The following is a 23,511-nucleotide window of genomic DNA, read 5'->3' as shown; positions in this document are numbered from 1 at the left end:
ATTTTTGATATTTTTGACGGGGTATTAAGCTCCTCTATCATGGATTCCCAACCACAAATAATTTTGATATTTTTGACGGGGTATTAAGTTCCTCCATCATGGACTCCCAACCACAAATATTTTTTTATATTTTTTATGGGGTATTAAGTTCCTCTGTCATGGACTCCCAACCACAAATATTTTTGATATTTTTGACATGGACAAATAAATATTGGTATGAGGCTACCTCTTCTTCAATAATATTGTCTCATCAAAAGAGACACAATAGCAACAATTGAATTTGCCTTGGGCCCAGTTAATACGACCACAAATAATCCTTGTAAAATTGACCCATGAAATAATCTAATGCACATATCTATACCAAATAATATGCTGGCGAAGGAATAATCTGTTAATTCTTCAAAATAATAATCCAGCCAGAGAAAATTTTTATCGAGTCACGCCGAGTGAAATAGTAGACCAATATATCCGAGTCGCTACAGAAATATGTACAAATTTTGCTCCAGACATGTATACCGAGGCAAAAAATAAGTGGCCCAAGTCAAGTTGACCCGGACCCGAGTTGACCCGGTCTGGCTGGTGCAGAAGTCATACCCTCGGGTCGGCTGGGAACTTGGTCCGGTCCGTGTTGGGCTGGAACAAGCGCGGGCTATGCTAAACCGATGCTGATTATTTCATGTTTCCTAACTTAGGAAACATGAAATATTTGAAGTGTGTCTTCTTCCTGACTTCCAAACAGAGTAGAAACAGAGAGTTCTTCGGGAGGAAATTTTCCGAATAATCCAGCAGAGAGATCTTGAAGATGAAATGAAAATGGAAACTTTCTAAAATAAGAGACATCACCAGGAAGCAAGCAGAATGTCGAAGGTAAGATTTTGACGATGACAACTTCCAAAAAACAACAACGCAAAATAATTTTCCGTAGATAGGTAGCAATGATCTTTCCGACAATAGTAATGAGAAAATTTCCAACAACAGTTGTCATTTTCCACATCTAGAATGGAAACTACGGCAATATATGTCTGATTGAAAACTTCAATAGAGCAATGCTTGGTGACTTCCTCATCGTGAGAAGTTGTCTTCATTTGTACAATGGAAAAAATACTTCTAGTTTGTTGTGGACTCAATAGCACACCGAGTCACACAACGAAGAAGACAATAACAACTCACTCAATAGGATTTAATTCTTATATTTCTTTGAGTAGGATTAATTTTTTATATTGTTTTAAGTAGGAGTTATTTCTAATTACTTTATATGCAAGGGCATTATGGGGAATTATTGTAACCCTAACCCTAAAACTCCTTGACGTGACCTATTTAAGGGAAAGGTATGAATGAAATAGGTAAGCTTTGAGATTTTAGAATAACCTAGTCTAAACAGGTTGAGATCACCTCTTGATCTCGAGTTTAGGGTTTACTCCAAAAATCCAACCTATCCTTCACCCTCCTTTGCCATCCATCCTCACCCAAATTCATGCCTCATCATCCATACTAAAAAGAGGAGCTTCCTGCCCCTTTTCTGAGCCCAAAGAGAGGATCTTCTCTCATCACCAGCGTCAACAACAAGTTGGGATCAATTTCCATCTTGACGAGCAGCAAAAGAGGAAGAATTCTGGTTCTTTCATGTGAAGGGTTAGAACAACTCTTCTTGTTGGGAATTCATCACGGAAACAAAGCAAGGACAGCCATCAAAGTGAGCCAAGGTTGCCCCCTGATAGATGTCATATTCTGACATGAAAACTAGGTTAATTATAATAGAATAACCTTTATAATTGTGTTATAGGTGGTTATTTATTGGTTTTCAAATGAAACGTACATTTATTGAATTTGGCATTAATCACTGTCTATATTGCATATTTTTCTCTCCTGAATTATATTTCATTGCTTTTAGGGTTTATTTCTTCCTGAAATGCTTTTTATGGATTCCATTATGGAATTTCAGGAGAATTTTGGTGGACAAGGAGATATTTACCAAAATGCCCTTAGTGAAATGGAGGTATTTTTTAGGGCAAATCGTATTAAAACAAAAAAAATCATATTAAAGGGAAGAAAGCGTCCAGAGCAGGGAATCATCAACCAAAACAGAGGACCGGGGACCAAAACAGGGGCAGACCCGAGAGGACTTTGCCACCGTCGTCCACCGCCGTCCGGCAACCGAGAATAGACCAGAGGAGAGCTCGAGAGAGTCTCCGTCGCGGCGAGTTTGACAGTGCTAGTTTCTATTCGCCAGGCCGAGAGGTGACCCGAGAGGGCTCCTCCAGTGCCAATTCCGCATTCTGACCATCCTCCAACGTCGATTACCTATTTCTGACTATTCCCGGAGCTATTCCGACTCCGACCGAGACTCGAGAGAGCCGTTTAGAGTACTTCAGCTCCGTTTCGTTCTTCGCTGGTCATCACCTCCGTCCGTCGGCTTCTATCCTTTGTCGCCGGCGTTGTCTCTACCTCCGGCCACTCACTCTTGCTACCCGAAGCCATCAATTTCGGGAAATTGCAGCACCCGTGAGAACGAGTCTGCCGCCCGAGTGAGAGGAAGGAGAAGGGGAGTAATTCATCATTTTGGAATTTAATTTTTCTATAGTTTGAACTTAGGTTTTGAATGTTTATTAAATATGATTTGATAATTAATGTTTATTGAATATTTGTTTTTCGGATATTTGATTAAATTAGCTAGTTAGAGTAGGATTATAATTTAGGTTGGATTTTGGTTTTTTAATCCGATTTCTGTCTTTCACTCTATGCACCCGAGAGGGGCTAGACGCAAGGATTGAGAAATCGGATCCATGGTTATGTGGCGCTCGAGAGGCACGAATCACCGTAAAATCCAGAGTTGACGTTTCCTATTGTGCAAGTAGTTAACCAGATGATTGCTTGATAATTTAGGATATAATTAGTGTTTAGTTCAGATTAATTCATCATATTTGGTTAGGCTAGTTGACTGAAGAATACACAAAATTCAGTCCTCCCTTTGGATATGACCCTCGCTTCCCACTAAATTACATGAACGATTCGTACGCTTGCGATGTATAAAAGCCGATGTAATTAAATTTTACATCAAGTTTTTGGGGCCGTTGCCGGGGAGGCACGTATTAAGTGTATTTCTTTGTTCTCCATGGTCTTAGGTTAGATTATTTTTATTTTATTTTATTTTATTTTATTTTATTTTTTTTACTTTCATAATTATATCTTGGTGATTTTGTATGGAATTATTTTTATTTCTTCTAGTTAGTTCGTATTTTCAGTAGTGAGTTTGTTAGCTTAATTTGATAGTTCGTTTTGTTTCTTTTTGTGTTTTTATGCATGGGCGCCGCTCCCTAGGTGGACCATTAGCTCCCTTTGTTGAAGAGGTAGAACATATTTGTAGGAAAACATCCGAAGTCAAGTTAGGAGCTACCATGGCCAATCAGGGTGAACCATTACAGTTACCTACAGCAGGTGACCGTAGAGCCCTGAGGGATTATTCTCTCCCATCTCACTTCACATCACCTTCTTGCATTATATTGCCACCCACTACTGCCGCCAGTTATGAGTTGAAACCGGGTGTGATCCAACTCCTCCCTACATTCTATGGGTTGGAGAAGGAGGACCCTTATTACCACATCAAGGAATTCTTAGATATTTGAGCAACTTTCAAATTCCAGAATTTCTCAAATGACTCTATCCGGTTAAGACTTTTTCCATTTTCACTTAAGGATAAGGCCAAGTCTTGGCTTAATTCCTTAGAGGTGGGCAGCATTACTTCATGGAACACATTAGTCACAAAATTTTTGTCCAAGTACTTTCCCATTTAGAGAACTACAGCCCTTAGAAGAGAAATTTCCAACTTTATGCAGCAGCAAGGTGAACACTTTTATGAGGCTTGGGAGAAATGGAAGGATTTCATCCGTAGGTGTCCGCATCATGGGTTTGAGAAATGGCATTTAGTGCAATACTTTTATCAAGGACTTACACCCCAGGTTAGATCCATGGTAGATGCAACGAGTGGTGGGAGTTTGATGGGTAAGAGTGCTAGTGAGGCGTGGGACTTCTTTGAAACGTTGAGTGATCAATCTCAGCAATAGGGTTCGTCATTTAATGTTGATAGGAGATCCCATGAAGCCAAAAGAGGGGGTCTCTATGAGGTTAGTGAAACACCCATGCACATGGCCAAGATTGAGGGGTTGACTAGAAAAATTGATGCCCCTATGGTGTCCAAGAGTTCACCTGCTCCTAACCCATCTACTGTCGGTGCCATATGCTCTGGTTCATCTCATCCCACACAAATGTGTCCATCTAGTTCATCCTACCCGGAGCTTATTGAGGACTTGAATGCAGTCCAGAATTTTCATAGACCAAACCGGAACGATCCTTTTTCGGAAACATATAATCCGGGTTGGGCTAGACACCCAAGTTTCTCATGGTCCAAGGGCCCACAGGTTGGGGGTCCTCCAGGGTTTACCCAACCCCAAGCTCCGCGCCCACACTTCACTCAACAGCCATTGATTCCACAAAAACCTTCACCTGAGGATACACTTCAATTATTCATGCAGAATACACAGTCCTCCATTGCTAAACTTGAAATGCAAGTGAGTCAGTTGGCCAGCCACATGAGTGAACAAGCACAAAATAGACTCCCGAGTCAAACCATTCCTAACCCCAAAAGCACAAATGAGAGTGGGTTGAGTTCCAAACCCCACCATGAGCAAGCCAAAGCCATAACCACCCTTAGGAGTGGTCGTGAGTTGAACAATGGGGTAGGGACCACTAAGTCTAAGGAGTCAAAAGATGACAATGGGGACAAATCATTGAGTGAAGAACCTCGAAGTTCTCCACCAACAGCCAAGCAGATCCCTAAGCAAGTCCCGCCAACTCCTTATCCGCAGAGGTTATCGGGCCCACCTAGGAAAGGAGATAGCATGCATGAAACGTTGGAACTGTTTAGTAAGGTTCACATTAACATTCCACTTCTTGATGCTATTAGGCAAGTCCCTGCCTATGCCTGATTTTTGAAAGACCTTTGTACACAGAAGAGAAAACAACATGTTAACAAAAAGGTCTTTCTTACTGAGAATGTAAGCTCAATTCTAAAGCACAACACTCCTCCTAAAGTTAAAGATCCTGGATGTCCCACAATTTCATGTGTCATTGGTGAACATACCATCCAGAGAGCTCTTCTTGACTTAGGGGGGCAAGTGTGAATTTGCTTCCTTTCTTTGTGTACCAGCAATTAGGTTTGAGGGAATTGAAACCTACTCCCATCACACTTCAACTAGCTGACCGTTCTGTCAAGATACCACGAGGAATAGTTGAAGATGTTTTGATAAAAGTGGACAAATTTCTGTTCCCGGTTGATTTCATTGTTCTTGATACAGAACCAGTAGTCAATGTGACCAACCAAATTCCTGTCATCCTAGGACGTCCCTTCTTAGCCACATCTAATGCTATCATTCATTGTAAAAGTGGTGAGTTGGAGTTGTCTTTTGGAAATTTTAAGGTCTCATTGAATGTATTTAATGCCGGGCACCACCCACTTGAGTCTGATGATTTGAGTCCTGCATTTAAGATAGAGACTGTTATGCTTGATGACGAATCCACTCTTAAATCTTTTGAGTCTTGCATAACATCTTTAGACATGGACTATTTTGATGAGGAAACATATTTCCGAGAGGTTGACGCTTTACTCAGTTCTGTACCTCTGTTGGAGGAAGCTTATGAGGTTATCACAACTGATCATCCACAGGATCTTCATCTTGACTTGGACAAACCTCTTGAAACTTCCAAGCTAGATCTTAAGCCACTTCCTCCCACGTTGAAGTATGCGTTCTTGGGGCCCATGAACTCATTGCCAGTCATTATTTCCTCTGATTTGAGTACTGAGTAGGAGGAACAATATACTGAAGTTTTACAAGCACACAGAGAAGCATTGAGGTGGACTCTTGATGCCTTAAAAGGGATTAGCCCCTCCATATGCATGCATCGTATTCATTTGGAGGAGGGGACTAAAGCCTCACGTGAGATGCAACATAGGTTAAATCCCCATATGCTGGAGGTTGTGAGAGAAGAAGTCATCAGGTTGCTTGTGACAGGAATCATTTACCCTATTTTCGATAGCACCTGGGTGAGTCCAATTCAAGTTGTCCCTAAGAAAGGGAGGATAACGATAATGAAAAATGAGAGTGGTGAATTGATTCCCACAAGAACTACCACCAAGTGGCGTGTCTGCATTGACTATAGAAAACTTAATTCCGCCACTAGGAGGGATCACTTCCCACTACCATTCATTGATCAGGTGCTAGAGCGATTAGCCGGCCACAATTTTTATTGCTTCTTGGATGGATACTCCGGCTACAATCAAATTCCTATTGCTCCAGAAGACCAGGAAAATACCACATTCACGTGTCCATTTGGCACCTATGCTTACAGACGCATGCCTTTTGGTTTATGCAATGCGCCCGCCACTTTCCAACGGTGCATGATGAGTATATTTTTTGACATGATTGGTGACTTTTTAGAGGTCTTTATGGATGACTTTTCTGTGTATGGCTCTAGTTTTGATACATGTCTGCACAATCTTTCACTCGTATTGTCCCGTTGCATTAAGTCCAATTTAGTCTTGAATTGGGAGAAATGCCACTTCATGGTAAAAGAAGGAATTGTTTTAGGACATGTAGTGTCTGAGCGGGGTGTAGAAGTGGACAAAGCCAAGGTTGACCTAATTGCCAATCTGCCACCACCTACTTCTGTGAAGGGGGTGCATTCTTTCCTTGGCCATGCTGGGTTCTATAGGCGCTTCATTAAGGACTTTAGCAAAATTTCTCGTCCTTTGACGAATTTGCTTGCTCAAGATGTTGCTTTTGCCTTTGATGATGCCTGTATTCATGCTTTTAAGACACTGAAGAAATGTTTGTCCACTGCACCCATTGTCCAACCCCCTACTTGGTCTTTGCCTTTTGAGTTGATGTGTGATGCCTCTGATTATGCATTGGGGGCTGTTTTGGGGCAAAAGACGGATAAAATTCCCTGTGTCATTCAGTATGCTAGCCGCACTCCTCATGATGCTCAATTGAATTACACTAACACTGAGAAGGAGTTGCTAGCTGTTGTGTTTGCCTTGAACAAATTCAGATCATATTTGTTAGGGTCAAAGGTTATAGTGTTCACTGATCATTCTGCTGTGAAGTACTTATTATCCATCAAGGACACTAAACCTCGCTTGATTAGATGGATCTTGCAATTGCAAGAATTTGACCTTGAGATTCGAGATAAGAAGGGTTGTGACAATGTTGTTGCTGATCATCTATCTAGGATCTATGTAGCACCTCAGGAAAGATTCCTTCCTTTAAATGATTCCTTCCCTGATGAACAACTTCTCCAAGTATCCCAGTTGCCTTGGTTTGCTGACATAGTCAACTATCTTGTAACTCATAAGATTCCTGATTATTGGAGTAAACAAGATCGGTTGAAATTCTTTTCCCAAGTCAAACATTTTTTTTGGGATGACCCTTATTTGTTCAAGGTGTGTCCTGACCAAGTCATTAGGCGTTGTGTACATGTGCAAGACTTTGCCAACATTTTTGAATTTTGTCATTCCCACGCATGTGGGGGACATTTTGATGCTAGAAAGACCGCGGCTAAAGTCTTGGAATGTGGTTTCTATTGGCCTTTATTATTTAGAGATGCCTACGAGTTTTGTCGTGTGTGTGATAGATGCCAACGGACTGGTTGTTTGTCTAGGAAGAACATGATGCCTCTTAACCCCATTCTTATTGTTGAATTGTTTGATGTGTGGGGTATTGACTTCAGGGGTCCTTTTTCCTGTCTCGTTCAGCTATCAATACATCCTTGTTGCTATTGAATATGTCTCTAGATGAATTGAAGCTATTGCATGATCACAAAGTGGTGGTAAAGTTTTTAAAAGAAAACATCTTTAATCGGTTTGGTACCCCGAGAGCGATCATCAATGATGGGGGATCTCATTTTTTTAACAGAGCATTTGAGACCTTATTGAAGAAATATTCTATCACTCATCGGGTGTCCAGTTCGTACCACCCGCAAACTTGTGGTCAAGTGGAAATCTCTAATAGGGAGATCAAACGGATTTTGGAGAAGTCGGTTCGCTTTGATAGGAAAGATTGGTCCACTCGATTGGACGATGCTTTAAGGGCCTATCAAACCGCTTATAAGACTCCTATTGGGATGTCTCCATTTCGCCTAGTGTTCGGCAAAGCATGTCATCTACCTGTTGAGCTTGAGCATAGAACTTATTGGGCCATTAAGGCTTTGAATTTTGATTTGACTCAAGCGGGTGAGGAGAGAAAATTGGAATTGAATGAGTTGGAGGAGATACATCATGATGCTTATGAGAATGCCAAACTGTATAAGGAGCGAACAAAGATTTTACATGATAAATCTATTTTTCGCAAGTCTTTTACTGTTGGGTAGAATGTTTTACTTTATAACTCACGATTGCATTTGTTTCCAGGGAAGCTAAGATCCAAGTGGTCCGGTCCATTTGAAGTTACACAGGTGTTTCCTCATGGCGCTATTGAGATCCGCAATCACGGAGACGGGTTGGTCTTCAAAGTTAATGGTCAGAGGCTCAAACCGTATCTTGAGAATGTCCCCACACCAGAGGAGGTGATGGTGATTTTCTTGGAGGAACCTGTCATTTCATCTTGAATGCGTCAGAGTCTTGCTTACGACTATAAACTTAGCACATTGTGGGCAATCCCCACGTTTCTATCCCTTTGTACATTACAGTTTTATTTTTGGTTTATTCATTCTTATTTGGGATAACCTTTGGTGTACTCTGGTCTTGATTGATTGGAGGTCCCCCGGCGATGCCGGCCCCATCATGGACTCGGGGTACTCTCTTGTCGGCTGAGAGCATAAATGGTTCCGGTAGTCGATGACCATACTTTTGGTCCCTAGTTTGAGAGGTCTGTACTCAAACAACCGTTCTAGGATTGACCACTTCGATCTTGAAGTATTGAATGAAAACCTTATGGTGAGTAACTTAAGGACTTGTGTTCAGCGCGTGATTCCTGCTGCCTTCAGTGGCCAGTCACACGGAGATTTCTTCAAAGTGTGATGTGGGATAGCGGTTTCATCTTTGGATGATTACCTACGGGTACGGCTGATACGAATAAACCTTCTTCAAGGGCGACTATGTATCACTCCTGGGGGTCCTTATTGACTTTTTGGTATTATTGTTGATGACCAAACACATATGGTCCCACCTATGGATTTAGGAGCCCTGAGGGAGCTTAACCCTTACTCTGCTGGAGTATAACTAGCTAAGCTATTATTCATTTTTGTAGTCATTCTGGTGTTTTAACTTTTCCCCATTGAGGACAATGTCAGGTTTAGGTTTGGGGGGGGGTGGGGGGGGGGGGGGGGGGGGGGGGGGCGGGAACGACTCTTTTATGTCTTAGCAATAATTTTCTTTTGATTTATGTCTGTGGTTTTCAAATTACTCCTCTTAGTATGTGATTAACGTTAGTAGAGTTCAAATAAGTTGCTCAAATGTGTTTCAAAATTTTTCGTAAAACTGTGTAGAATAAGCCTATTAGAAATCTGATATCATTTGTTGTGATCCATGAGAATTCAGTGGGATAACTTACTATTGCATTAGACTTGGAACTTAGTTGCAAAAGAGAACATGTAAATCTAGTGTTGATCTATGTTAGTCTGAATAGTCTTGTATGCCTGTTTGAACTCATTCCTTTTTATACCTCAGTGAAATTCCTTGTTGTAATGTATGAATGCAAATAGAAATGCTCTTGCTTGCAAAAGACAGATAACTTCAGAAACAACCTAGGCAAACCCAGGGACATGCACCGGAACAGTTGGTTACTTAAAAATAACTGCATGTGCAGTGAAGACGAATACAAAATGGTGGTAATACCAAAAGTATTCAAGGAAACAAAAATTACGCTGGTAATAGCAAAAGTGCGCTGGTAATAGCGTAAAATGGTTTTAAATTTGGAAGCAATGAGTTTCCTTAAGTTTGATGATGAATTGTAATTTGAAAGAAGTTGCAAGTCAAGATTGAAATTAGTATATTTCTTTTGTGAGATTGTCAGAAAACATGCTTACTCTACTATTTTCTCTTAATTGTGATGTGACCAGGATTTTATTGTTATTTGTTGCCTCTTTGTTCTGTTGAAGTAATTGCTTATGGGTCACATTGGTTCAGGTGGAGTAACAATGAGTGTATTTGGATTGATAATATGCTATATTTTACACAGGTTTACAAATTGCGCAGGATCTCATATGATTTTCAAATATTTTACAATACTAAGTGTTAGTCATATGCAAATGAGGAGGAAATTTTCTTCAATTTTTTTTTCATATTATTGATTTAGATGAATTTTGTGGGTAAATTCCATGCAAACCCTCATGAGACATAACTCGTCCACTACTGCAAAGTAGGGGTTTAACGGCTTGTTGCATGCGCTAAATGCAATCATGCTCCCTACGAAAGTGGCATGTTGTTTTCCTAGGCTTAATTTTGGTTCGATTGTTGTTTTGCTAGGGACTAGCAAAGATTTAGGTTTGGGGGTGTGATAGATGCCATATTCTGACAAGAGAACTAGGTTAATTATAATAAAATAACCTTTATAATTGTGTTATAGGTGGTTATTTATTGGTTTTCAAATGAAACGTACATTTATTGAATTTGGCATTAATCACTGTCTATATTGCATATTTTTTCTCTCCTGAATTATATTTCATTGCTTTTAGGGTTTATTTCTTCCTGAATGCTTTTTATGGATTCAATTATGGAATTTCAGGAGAATTTTGGTGGACAAGGAGATATTTACCAAAATGCCCTTAGTGAAAGGGAGGTGATTTTTTAGGGCAAATCGTATTAAAACAAAAAAAATTGTATTAAAGGGAAGAGAGCGTCGAGAGCAGGGGATCATCGACCAAAACAGAGGACCGGGGACCGAAATAGGGGAAAACTCGAGAGGAGTTTGCCACCGTCATTTGTCGCACCACCGTCGTCCACCACCGTCTGGCAACCGAGAACAGACCCGAGGAGAGCTCGAGAGAGTCTCCGTCGCGATGAGTTCGACAGTGCCAATTTCTGTTCGCCAGGCCGAGAGGTGACCCGAGAGGGCTCCTCCGGTGCCAATTCCGCATTCCAACCATCCTCCGACGTCGATTACTTATTTCCGACTATTCCCAGAGCTATTCCGACTCCGACCGAGACTTGAGAGAGCCGTTTAGAGTACTTCAGCTCCGTTTCGTTCTTCGCCGGTCGTCACCTCCGTCCGTCGGCTTCTATCCTTTGTCGCCGATGTCGTCTCTACCTCCGGCCACTCACTCTTGCTACTCGAAGCCATCAATTTCGGGAAATTGCAGCACCCGTGAGAATGAGTCTGCTGCCCAAGCGAGAGGAAGGAGAAGGGGAGTAATTCGTCATTTTGGAATTTAATTTTTCTATAGTTTGAACTTAGGTTTTGAATGTTTATTAAATGTGATTTGATAATTAATGTTTATTGAATATTTGTTTTCCGGATATTTGATTAAATTAGCTAGTTAGAGTAGGATTATAATTTAGGTTGGATTTCTGTATTTTAATCCGATTTCTATCTTTCACTCTATGTGCCCAAGAGGGGCTAGACGCAAGGATTGAGAAATCGGATCCGTGGCGCTCGAGAGAGGCACAAATCACCGTAAAATCCAGAGTTGACGTTTCCTGTTGTGCAAGTAGTTAACCAGATGATTGCTTGATAATTTAGGATATAAATAGTGTTTAGTTCAGATTAATTCATCATATTTGGTTAGGCTAGTTGACTAAAGAATACACAAAATTCAGTCCTCCCTGTGGATATGACCCTCGCTTCCCGCTAAATTACATGAACGATTCGTACGCTTGCGAGGTATAAAAGCCAATGTAATTAAATTTTACATCACCATCTCCCCCCCCCCCCAAAAAAAAAAAAACTAGGCCTTCAAGTCCTAGAACGAGCTGCATCAAATTAGGGTTGAAACCCTGATTAACGTGAGCAAGAACAGGTATTCCTCCATTCTCTCTCCACTGAATTACTTCCATTCTAGCTATAACTTTAGCACTAGAATGAGATCATAAAAAGGGAGACTGATCACTGGTGGAAGAGTACCCAAAGAAGGGATCTTTAACCCTCCTTACCGAGTCCAGCAACTCAATACCAGTGCTGGATTCACAACTCCCACGCCGTGTTACACGATCCATGACCCGAGATCGTAACATAGTTGCAGCAGAGGCTACCAACAAAGCAGAGTGAAGGCTGGAGAAGAACTTCGATAATTTTTGGAGAGAAATAACTCAACGGCAAGTTACTCGGTGATAGTTCGGTGGGAACAGAGTCCAATTGCCAGTGCGACTTCCTCGTCGTGAGGAGTCATATTCTCCAGTGCCAGTCTCCAGAAATAGTGACATGAATCTTTTGTAAGCGCCAGAGTGTCCTTCTCAAGACCCCACAGAAGCTGTAGATAGAGACTTTCGGTGATGCTGGGTCGACAGCCGGGAGATTTTTCCTGTGCATCGGCCTTTGCACCGGTGATGAGTGCCAGTGAAAGCAGAGACTTCGTCGGTGGAACCAAGAAAACTAAGGCTCAAATCAGAGACTTCCAGCTTCAATTACATAGCCAAGAAACTAATAACAAGATGACAAAAGACTAGGCAACGGTAGAACAAAGAAAAACCTTTACTTGAAAAAAGATATAGTTTGGGGAAGAAAATAACGAGAAAGAAGAAGAAAGAATAAAAAATACGAAAATGAAATAAAAAATATGTTTTTTTTTTTGGAATCGGAAAAACCATTCTACGAGTCCTGAAAATCAAAGTTCTGATACCATGTTGATTTTCATGACTCCATGAATTTAGCTCATGGAGAAAAAGCGAGAGAAACCCATTGGGAGAAAACTAGAGAAAGAAGGGTTATTGGACTTGATTTCCTAACCCTCCCCCTTAAGCTCTATTTATAGATTAATGAAACTATTGTATTACAATAATACCCCTAAACTTAGGGTTTAGGGTTTAGGGTTTTAACCCTGGAACTTTAATCTAATTACATCAATGCCATCTCTGTGAGATGCCCCTTTATTTACCATCCTACCATCGTTGTATGTGGGCTTATGGGCCTTCTCTTTGATCTATGGGCCTTGAGCCCATCTTCGAGATGCATGGGTCTTCTTTAGTCTTATGGGCTTTGGTCCATCTTCTAATACACTTGTATATGTGGGCCTTCCTTGGTTGTGTGGGCTTGGGCCCTATCTTCCAACAGACACAAACGCTAAGAGATGATACCTTGTCTTTTAAGAAAATCCTGAAACTCATTAAACAAGTATTCGTCGCCAGAGTCAGAGTTCAATACTTTGATGATGGCAGAGAATTGAATCTCAAGAAGTGCAAGAAAGCGTTTAAATATGACAAAAACTTCAAACTTAGCCAGTAGGAAGTAGACCCAAGTAAAATGGCTGAAGTCATCGATAAAAGTAACACAGTACTTATAATGCGCATGAGAAGCAACAAGAGCAATTCACCAAACATCACTTTGAATAATATCAAAACAGTGTGTGGCATGAGATCCATGATGAGGAAAAGGGAGAACTTTACTTTTTCCAAGTTTGCATGATGAACAATCAAATGAAAGATCAAGACAAGAACATGTTGTACTTGTTAATAAACTAGAATTAAACACGGAACGAATTACATCAAAGTTCGGGTGGCCGAGACATCTATGCCACATCTTAGTTCTAGAACTAACAACATTACATGCGAAGGAAAGTAAAGGAGCACAAGGAATACTGGTAGAGAGAAAAACTTGAATGGGAAAGAGTCGTCCCACTTTAGGCAACTTCGCGATCATCTTCCCTGATGCTTGATACTACACAACACAGCTAGATCGAGAGAACAAAACATTACAATTATCATCAACCAACTCACCAGTAGAAATCAGATTTGTGGAGAGATTAGGGGACACCAAAACATCAGCTAAGGTAGGAGAAAGATCACCAATAACACTGATAGGCAGAGAGCTGCCATTAGTAGTGTTAATTTTTAGATTTTCATCATACTTTCTGATATTGCAAAGAGAAATAGTAGTGTTGGTCATATGGTTAGAAGCTCCAGAGTCAACATACCATGCCCGAGTAGAAACTTTATTCTTAGTTGAGAGCCCCAAAGTAGAAAGGACAAAAATGATCATCTGTTGTACCATTTCAAGAGTGAGTGTACTGGAACTTGTGGAGACTGAAGAAATAGTTTTCAAAGTAACCGGCACGGCAAGAGGCAATACAGTAGAACAAAAAGCACCTGTGGAAGCATGAGAAGCAGTGCCCTTCTTCCTTGATGGGCGAATAGGACAAGCGGCGAGGAGATGACCCATTTACTTGCAGTACCAACAAAACTTCTTAGTGCAATCTCGAGCAAAATGAACAAATTCTTTACAGTTGAAGCACTAGACAAACTTCATGTCCCTACCCTAATTTCTCCCTTGTACGGCATGTGCCATAGGAATAGTGGCATCAGTATTAGCCCTATGTTCCATGCCGGCCTGACTGGCAATACGCTATTCCTCCCTTGGAAGCTCACTCAAACAAGTATCCAAAGATGGTACAGGATGACGATTCATTAGATTGGAATGGTCAACGTCAAACTCTGAACGGAGCTTCATCAAGAATTGATCTCACTTGCTTGTCTCATGCACAACCTGAACAACAAAAAGAACAGCAACTAGAACATTCTCATAAACAATCTTGGCATAATCGGCCCAAAGGTTTAGAAACCCAAAATAGTATTCTTCAATAGATAGGCTGCCCTATGTGAAGTTAGCCATCTCATACTCCAATTGAAACCACCGAGCCGTTCTATTTTGGTTGTAAATCTTGTGGAGGTAATTCCACATATCAGCTGCATCTCTATAGAGCCAAAAATTAAGAACAAAGTGTAGCCCAACGGAGCCAAGTATCCAGGTCATTACCCGAGCATCCATAGTTCTTATCCATGAAACGAATAGGTAAAACATTTAACTTTTCAGATGATATAATGAAATACAGTGAGCCACGCAGAGACACAGCAATTTGAGGGCAAACCTTGCTGAAATGCAAGCCTTGAGGCACCAACCTTTCTGAAAAGAGATTGAAACCCCCTTTGGTGAAAATGCCAACTCAGAGTCCAAACTCAGAACTCCAACCCTGAGTTTTTTTTCTTTTCTTTTTCAAAATACTGGTGTTGAAGCTCGAGTTGCTTGATTAACTCGATTGGTCCAGGTTGGGCTGGCTGGTCCAGGTTGAACAGGCATGGGCCGGCGCTCGATTAGATTTTCCTAACTGAGGAAAATCTAATTTTTCAACAATGCTAAAACTCCTTCGTCCCTGACAACGGTGCCAAATGACTCAAATGACAACAAAGTCTCCATCTTCCCCGGCAAAGTCTCCTTTTTCCCCGACAATGGTGCCAAATGACTCAGAAAACATCCCCTTCTTCCCCGGCAACGGCTCTAACTTCAATAGTTTCGAAACTCCTTCATCCCCGAAAATGGCGCCAATGTCTCAGAAGACAGCAGAGTCTCCTTCTTCCCTGGCAATGAAGCCAAACAACTCGGAAAACGTCTCGTTCTTCCCCCAACAAGGGCTCTAAACAACTCGGGACAACAGAGTTGTCCCGCGAAAGGCAACCCTATAGTGCAACGACAATTGTTGTGGAACTCTTTCTTCTCCACGGCGCAGAAGGACTCTCAGTGGAAAACAGTCATCCATGACAGAACCAAAAAAAAACTATCGCTCACGACAGAGGAAGGAAGATTCTGGGAGAACATGACGCTAGCACTGATACCATGTCAAATAAGTTGTTGGAGAGAGTAGCAATGATCACCAACGAAGGCTGATGGAAAAGCGAAGAATGAGAGAGATTCTGAAAAATGGGAGAGTTCCCTTTCCTTTTCTTTCTCTTCTCTATTTAAACATTTCCAAAAAAATTATTGTTTAGAATTTTTAGCTAGAAAAGTGTTTCCATGAAAAAATAAGGCACTAAATGTCCCTAGAGACATGTTTTTACTAGAAATACTTTTCCAATGTTTCCAGAAAAATACTCTAACAAGGCCTTTTAGTTCTAGAAAGAAATTTGTTTCAGCAAAAAATTTTCCTTACCACAAAATACTTCTTGTAAGTTTCTTCTACTTGAAAAGTGTTTCTAGGAAACATATGGAACTATTGAATTTATGGGAAAGATAAAAACTTCATTGACTTATTCTAACAGAGTACATGAACCTCTATTTATAATAGAGGTTCGTAGTAGAGTCCAATTACAATAAAACTACCTTTATCCCAATTACTCCCAAACTCTAATACTTAAAGATAAGTCCAAGCATAATTAAATAACTCAATATTGATAAAAGACAAACATAACTCAAACTAAAACTCTTCTTGGATGTGACCATAAGATAAAGATGCCTTTATGAGTCCTTGATCTTCCAACTGATGATATATGGATGCCATCTCATGGTAATCATTGCAGTCCTACTTCTTATGCGCTTGGGCCCATCTTGTGGGCCTTCCTTGGTCGTGTAGGCTTGGGCATATCTTCCAACACTCCCCCTCAAGCTGGGTGTGAGAGAATAACATGAACTCCCAGCTTGCTGCAAATGATATATAAAATCTTTTTTTTGTATAATGTGGCAGATCTTCCAACACTCCCCCTCACTCTGGTGCTCTCGTTCATGAGACCCAACTGGCATAAGAAAAGTGAGAGTAAAATCACTTCAAGTCGTATGACATTGCTCTTTAATCCAGTAAATTAACTCCTATCTTCTATTAGTAGTGCCACTCCTATCTTCTATAGGTAGTGGGTCTATATGCTGGATGTTCGGCACACTCCTATCTTTTATAGGTAGTGGGTCTATACGCTGTTCGGAAGTGTAATAATAAAAAAAACTTCTCCATCACCTTGTCCCTCCACAGGACAACGACTCTCAAGTGGTAGGAGTAATAAATGCCAATTCATGGGGGCATAGAGTTAGTAATAAACTCTTCCATCATGGTGAAATAACATAGATGTCCTTACTGGAAGTGAATGCAGTAATAAGCTCCTCCGCCACGGTGATGTAACATATATTGAGGCCACCTCTTCTTCAATAATAATGTCTCATCCAAAGAGACATAATAGTAGCATCTATATATAACACAACCATCTTCCAACTCATATAACACGAACCAAAATAATAAACCTTGTAGAAGGACCCATGAAATAATCATAATCCGATATAAATATTTTTTCTTAGATGCATAAGCTTCATCTTTTGTGCCCCCCTTTTCTTGAATATTTTGGCCACATAAACTTATCCACAACATAAGGAATAAATTACCTCTTTCTTGTACTTCTTCTACTTCTCCCCCTCAAGTTGGGAAGTAATGGCAGTGATCCCACCTTGAACCAAATATCATAGATGTATCAATAAGCCCAAATAACAGAGATGTATAAATAATCCCACAAACCAGGGAGAAGTGAGATATTTTCCTGATATATCAACTCAAAAAGTGACTCAAAACAATGGGCATAAATTCGGATTTTTCAATACAACATAATACCAGCATGACCTTTGATTCTACCAATGCGAATATTTCTTTAAATATAGATCAGATTGACATGAAATTTTATCCTTCTGAAACTAGACTTAAATAAATTTCATCCAAGTATAACTTAAAGTCATAAAATATAATTATCAGAAGATAAATAATCTGATAGATTTCAGTCTCTGTCATTTGGTCGAACTAAGTACTATTTCTCCTTTTTTTTCCTGCATGACCATGGACTCTTCCAAGATCAATATCTCCTTACAAAAAAATCATACCAAGAATTGGTTGAATATTTAAGAAAATATACTTACGTGTATTTCTTTTGATATATAATTATCCATATAAAGTCTTTTTCTTGATAGCAAAAAATACCTTGGAAGTTTTGGCTTTCTACTGCCGATTGAATCTTTTTTTCAATCTGACCTTTGCTGCTTCAAATATCGATTTATGTTTGTAGATAACTCGGATAAAAAATTGGTTGAATATGTAAAAGAATACACTTACATATATTTCTTTTGATATATATTTCTCTATAGAAAGTCTAGTTCTTGATAGCAAAAAATACCTCAGAATTTGAAGATTGTTGATGCTACTCAAACCTTTTTGCAATCTGTCCTTTGTTCCTTCAAATATCGATATCTCTATGTAGATAACTTCGATTGGAACAAATAATTTTTCTTTGGAAAGTACACTCAAATATATTTCCGTCAATATATAATTTGCAATATTAAAAACTCAGTATAGTGGTGAAAAACACAAATAAATCTAGAGGTGTAGGGACTGATTAAAATAACTACAAACCTAAACTTAGGGTTTAGGGTTTAGAAAAGGATCTCATTATCTCTGTGGGTTGACCACGTCAACTCACAGAACTTGCTCTGATACCATGTTGAATTTATTGGAAAGAGAAAAACTTCATTGACTTATTATAATCAGAGTACATGAACCTCTATTTATAATAGAGGAAGGTAGTAGAGTCCAATTACAATAAAACTACCTTTTATGCCAATTACACCCAAACTCTAACACTTAAAGATAAGTCCTAACAAAATTAAATAAATTAATATTGATAAAAGACAAACATAACTCAAACTAAAACTCCTCTTGGACGTAACAATAAGATAAATATGCCTTTATGAGTCATTCTTGATCTTCTAACTGATGTGATAAGGATGCCAGCTCATGGTAATCATTGTGGGTCCTACTTCTTATGTGCTTGGGCTCATCTTTTGTTCCTTCCTTGGTTGTGTGGCCCATCTTATAATACTCTTAGATATATGGGCCTTCCTTGGTTGTGTGGGCTTGGGCATATCTTCCAACAAGAATGATTGGTCACTCGATATTTATTTTTACTACAAATATTTTTCCAATGTTTCATGAAAAAATGCATTAACAAGGCCTTTTAGTTGTACAAAGTAATTTGTTTCTACAAAAATTGTCTTTGCAAAAAAAAATTCTTTTATGAATTTTCAACGAGAAAAGTGTTTCCAGGACACATGAGGCACTACTGGTCCCTGGAGACGTATTTTTAGTAGAAATATTTTCCTTACGTTTCTTTTAAAATGTACTAAAAATGCCTTATAGTTGTAAAAAGTAATTTGTTTTAGAAAAAAAAAGACTTACCAAAACATTTTCCTCGTAACAATTTTTAGCTAGAAAAGTGTTTCCAAGAAAAATATGACACTAATGGTCCCCAGAGACATATTTTTAATAGAAATATTTTTCCAACGTTTTCTGAAAAATGCACTAACAAGGTCTTATAATTGAAGAAATTAATTTGCTTCAGTAAAAATTGTGTTACCCAAATAATTTTCGGGTAAGAATTTTCAACTAGAAAAGTGTTTCCAGGAAATCTGAGGTACTAATGTTCCACTGAGATGTATTTTTACAAGAAATACTTTTCCACCGTTTTCTCAAAAAAATGCGCTAACAAGGCCTTCTATTGTAGAAAGTAATTTGTTTCAACAAAAATTGCCATACAACTATTTTTTACTAGAAAAAAAGCCTTATAGTTGTAAAAAGTAATTTTTTTTCCCGAAAAAATGTACTAACAAGAACGTATAGTTGTATAAGGTAATTGTTTTGGGTAAAAATATCCTTACCACAAAATTTTTCAGGTAAGCATTTTAGCCTACAAAAGTGTTTACAGGAAACATGAGGTACAAATGGTCACTGGAGACGTATTTATACTAGAAATACATTTCCAACATTCCATGAAAAAAAGGTACTAACAAGGCCTGATAGTTGTAGAAAGTAATTTGTCCCAACAAAAATTGCCTAACTACGCAATTTTCCTATTATTATTTTTCAGCTAGAAAAGTGTTTCCTGGACACATGAGGCACTAATGGTTCCAAGAGACATTTTTTATTAGAAATTTTTGTCCAACATTTCCTAAAAAATGCACTAATAAGGCCTTATAGTTATTAAAAGTAATTTATTTCAGCAAAAATTGCCTCACCACTAAATTTTCCTGGCAACAATTTTCAGCTGGAAAAGTATTTCCAGGAAACATGAGGCCTTAATGGTCCCAGAGTACATATTTTTAATAGAAATGCATTTCCAATATTTCCAAAAAAATGGCTCTAACAAAGCCTTAAATTTATAGAAAGTAATTTGTCCCAACAAAAATAACTTTACCACAAAATTTTCCTGGTAAGATATTGTTAGGATCCTCACGAGCCATGGATCTTGTCACCCTCCTCTCTTCTCTTCCTTCCATTATCTTGCTTGACGTTGAGATGGAATGAGGGGCTGAAGGGGATTGAATTTCGGAAAGGAGAATTGGGGAAATTCGGAAGAGAGCTTGAAGGAGCTCTTGACCTGTTTATCTAACTTACGTTAACTAGAGTGAACTCAATTCATAATCTTCATTACCCTAGCCGTCCCCTTAAATAGGGTGGAGGATGTCCAAAACCCTAAAGACCTCTTGGGTCAATGGTTCAAACCAATAAATGCTAAACCAACCCAAACCAAAGACAATTACATGGAAATTGAAAAACACATTAATTAATTCCTACGCCTGTTGGTAACTCGTGATGCTATAGAGTCCATAACATCACCCCCCTCCTGGAGAAAGAGCTTGTCCTCAAGCTCGAAGGAAGGATATAAAAGTCGAAATGTTGATAACTGATCCCATGTGGTGTCACTGGGATCGGCATCGGCCCACTGGACTAGAATTTCCCAATCCCCTTGAATGTGGCATGCTTGTATTACCTGAGCTGGAATAGAAGGGACTTTGCCCTCATGTAGTGGCGGCAGTGGAGTGTGTAGTAGGGGCGAGTCACCTTGGAAGGGCTTCAATTGGGATACGTGAAATACATTGTGGATCTTTGCTTCCGGTGGGAGCTGCAAACGGTATGCCACGGGCCCAATTTGGTCCAATATCGGAAATGGACCATAATATTTTGGAGACAGCTTATGGCGCTTGGCTGCAGTCAGGGACAGCTGGCGGTAGTGTTGAAGTTTTAACCACACATAGTCTCCAGGGAAATAAGATGCCTCCCGGTGCTTCTTATCATAAAAGTGTTTCATAGAGTGTTGGGCCGCTTGCAGATGTGTACGTACCTCAGTGAGCATAGCATCTCGTTCAGCTAATGCTTGGTCCAAAGTGACGACTTTGGATACCCCCGGTTCATATGGTAACAAACGAGGTGGATCTCTGCCATAAACTACCCTGAAAGGAGTAGTACCCAGTGCTGTGTGGTAAGATGTGTTATAGCAAAATTCTGCCCATGAAAGCCATTTCACCCATCTTCTAGGTGCGTCCCCCACAAAACAACGAAGATACATTTCAATAGTGCGATTGACAACCTCTGTTTGTCCGTCCGTTTGTGGGTGATAGGCTGACGAAAATGCCAATTGGGTGCCCTGTAATTTGAATAATTCCTTCCAAAAGAGACTGGTAAAAATTGCATCCCTGTCACTGATAATGGATGAGGGAATTCCATGTAATCTGACAATGTTGTCCATAAATAATTGAGCGACCTGAGCAGCAGTATATGGATGCGCCAAAGCAAGGAAGTACCCATATTTTGAAAACCGATCAACGACGACAAATATCACCGATTTACCTGATGAAATGGGAAGTCCAACAATGAAGTCCATGGAAATATCAGACCAGATTTGAGATGGTAGTTGCAGCGGTTGCAGTAGGCCGGCTGGACTTAAGGATTCGGCCTTGTTTCTTTGACAAATCTGACAAGCAGCTACATAATCAGCAATTGTGCTCTTCATGCCCTTCCAGTAAAAGTCCCGACTGATTCGGAAATATGTTTTCTGTCGACCCTCATGTGTGCTATCATGGATAGAGGACAGGATGGTGTGAAGAAGTGGTGATGTATTATGTAAAAATATCCTGTTTTTGTAGAGAATGAGACGATCCTGAATCGTCCAATGAGGAGCAGTTGTTCCCTGTTGAATATCCTGATATAAAGACATAAGATCCGGATATTGATTTACTTCCTCACGAATAGAATCTAATAGCAGTGCACGTGGGTGACTGATAGCATAAATTTGAGTGGTGGAAATATCCCGACGTGATAAGGCATCAGCCCCCACGAGCTCTGATACCACGTTGTTAGGATCGTCACGAGCCATGGATCTTGTCACCCTCCTCTCTTCTCTTCCTTCCATTATCTTGCTTGACGTTGAGATGGAATGAGGGGCTGAAGGGGATTGAATTTCGGAAAGGAGAATTGGGGAAATTCGGAAGAGAGCTTGAAGGAGCTCTTGACCTGTTTATCTAACTTACGTTAACTAGAGTGAACTCAATTCATAATCTTCATTACCCTAGCCGTCCCCTTAAATAGGGTGGAGGACGTCCAAAACCCTAAAGACCTCTTGGGTCAATGGTTCAAACCAATAAATGCTAAACCAACCCAAACCAAAGACAAAACCAAACCAAAGACAATTACATGGAAATTGAAAAACACATTAATTAATTCCTACGCCTGTTGGTAACTCGTGATGCTATAGAGTCCATAACAGATATATCAGCTAGAAAAGTGTTTCCAGGATGCATATGGCACTAATGGTCCCTAGAGACATATTTTTACCAGAAATATTTGTCCAATGTTTCCTAAAAAAGTTCACTAACAAGGCCTTATAGTTGTAAAACGTAATTTTTAGCAAAAATTGCCTCACCACAAAACTTTCCTAGCAACAATTTTTAGGTAGAAAAGTGTTTCTAGGAAACATGAGGCACTAATGGTCCTCGTAGATGTATTTTTACTAAAAATAATTATCAAACGTTTTTAGGAAAAAAACACTAACAAGGCCTTTTAGTTGTAGAACGTAATTTGTTTCAAAAAAAATTTCTAGAAAGAATTTTCAATTAGAAAAGTGCTTCTAGGAAACATAAGGCACTAATGCTCGTTGCTGATGTATGTTTCCTAGAAATATTTTTCCAACATTTCTTGCAAAAATTCTCTAACAAGGACTAAAAGTTGTAGAAAGTAATTTGTTTCAGAAAAATTGCCAAACCACAAAACTTTCATGGTAAGAGTTTTTCAGCTATAAATGTAGTTCTAGGAACAATGAGGCAATCATGGTCCCTAGACCCGTATATTTATTACAAAAAATTTTCCAACATTTCCAAAAAAATTGCACTGACATGTCTTTTTAGCTTTATAAAGTAATTTTATTCAAAAAAAGTTGTCTTACCACAAAATTTTCCTGGTAAGCATTTTTAGCTAGAAAAGTGCTTCTAGGAAACATAAGGCACTAATGGTCTATGGAGGCATATTTTTACTAAAATTACTTTTCCAACAATTCTAGAAAAATGCACTAACATGGCTTTATAGTTGTAGAAAGTAATTTGTTTCATAAAAAATTGTCTATCCTCAAAATTTTCTTCTAGAATAGTGTTTCTAGGAAACATGTCTTTGGACATGTATTTTTAGTTTAAATGCCTTCCCAAAAATTCCTAAAAATGTACTAACAAGGCCAAAAAGTTGTAGAATGTA

At 39.4% G+C, this 23,511-nt stretch overlaps 1 non-coding gene across 1 annotated transcript; it reads right to left on the bottom strand.

The window, feature by feature from the left end:
- Positions 1–3,800: 3,800 nt before the first annotated feature.
- Positions 3,801–3,907, bottom strand: LOC137966806 (small nucleolar RNA R71). The gene has a single exon (XR_011116296.1). It is a non-coding gene; the product is annotated as a small nucleolar RNA R71 (small nucleolar RNA).
- Positions 3,908–23,511: the final 19,604 nt, after the last annotated feature.

This window comes from Aristolochia californica, unplaced genomic scaffold (assembly GCF_029961685.1).
Source record: "Aristolochia californica isolate CCGP_79_NKW_82.1479 unplaced genomic scaffold, dmAriCali1.0.hap1 SCAF_5, whole genome shotgun sequence".
Lineage (NCBI taxonomy): Eukaryota > Viridiplantae > Streptophyta > Magnoliopsida > Piperales > Aristolochiaceae > Aristolochia > Aristolochia californica.
This window is presented reverse-complemented; position numbering and strand designations above follow the sequence as displayed.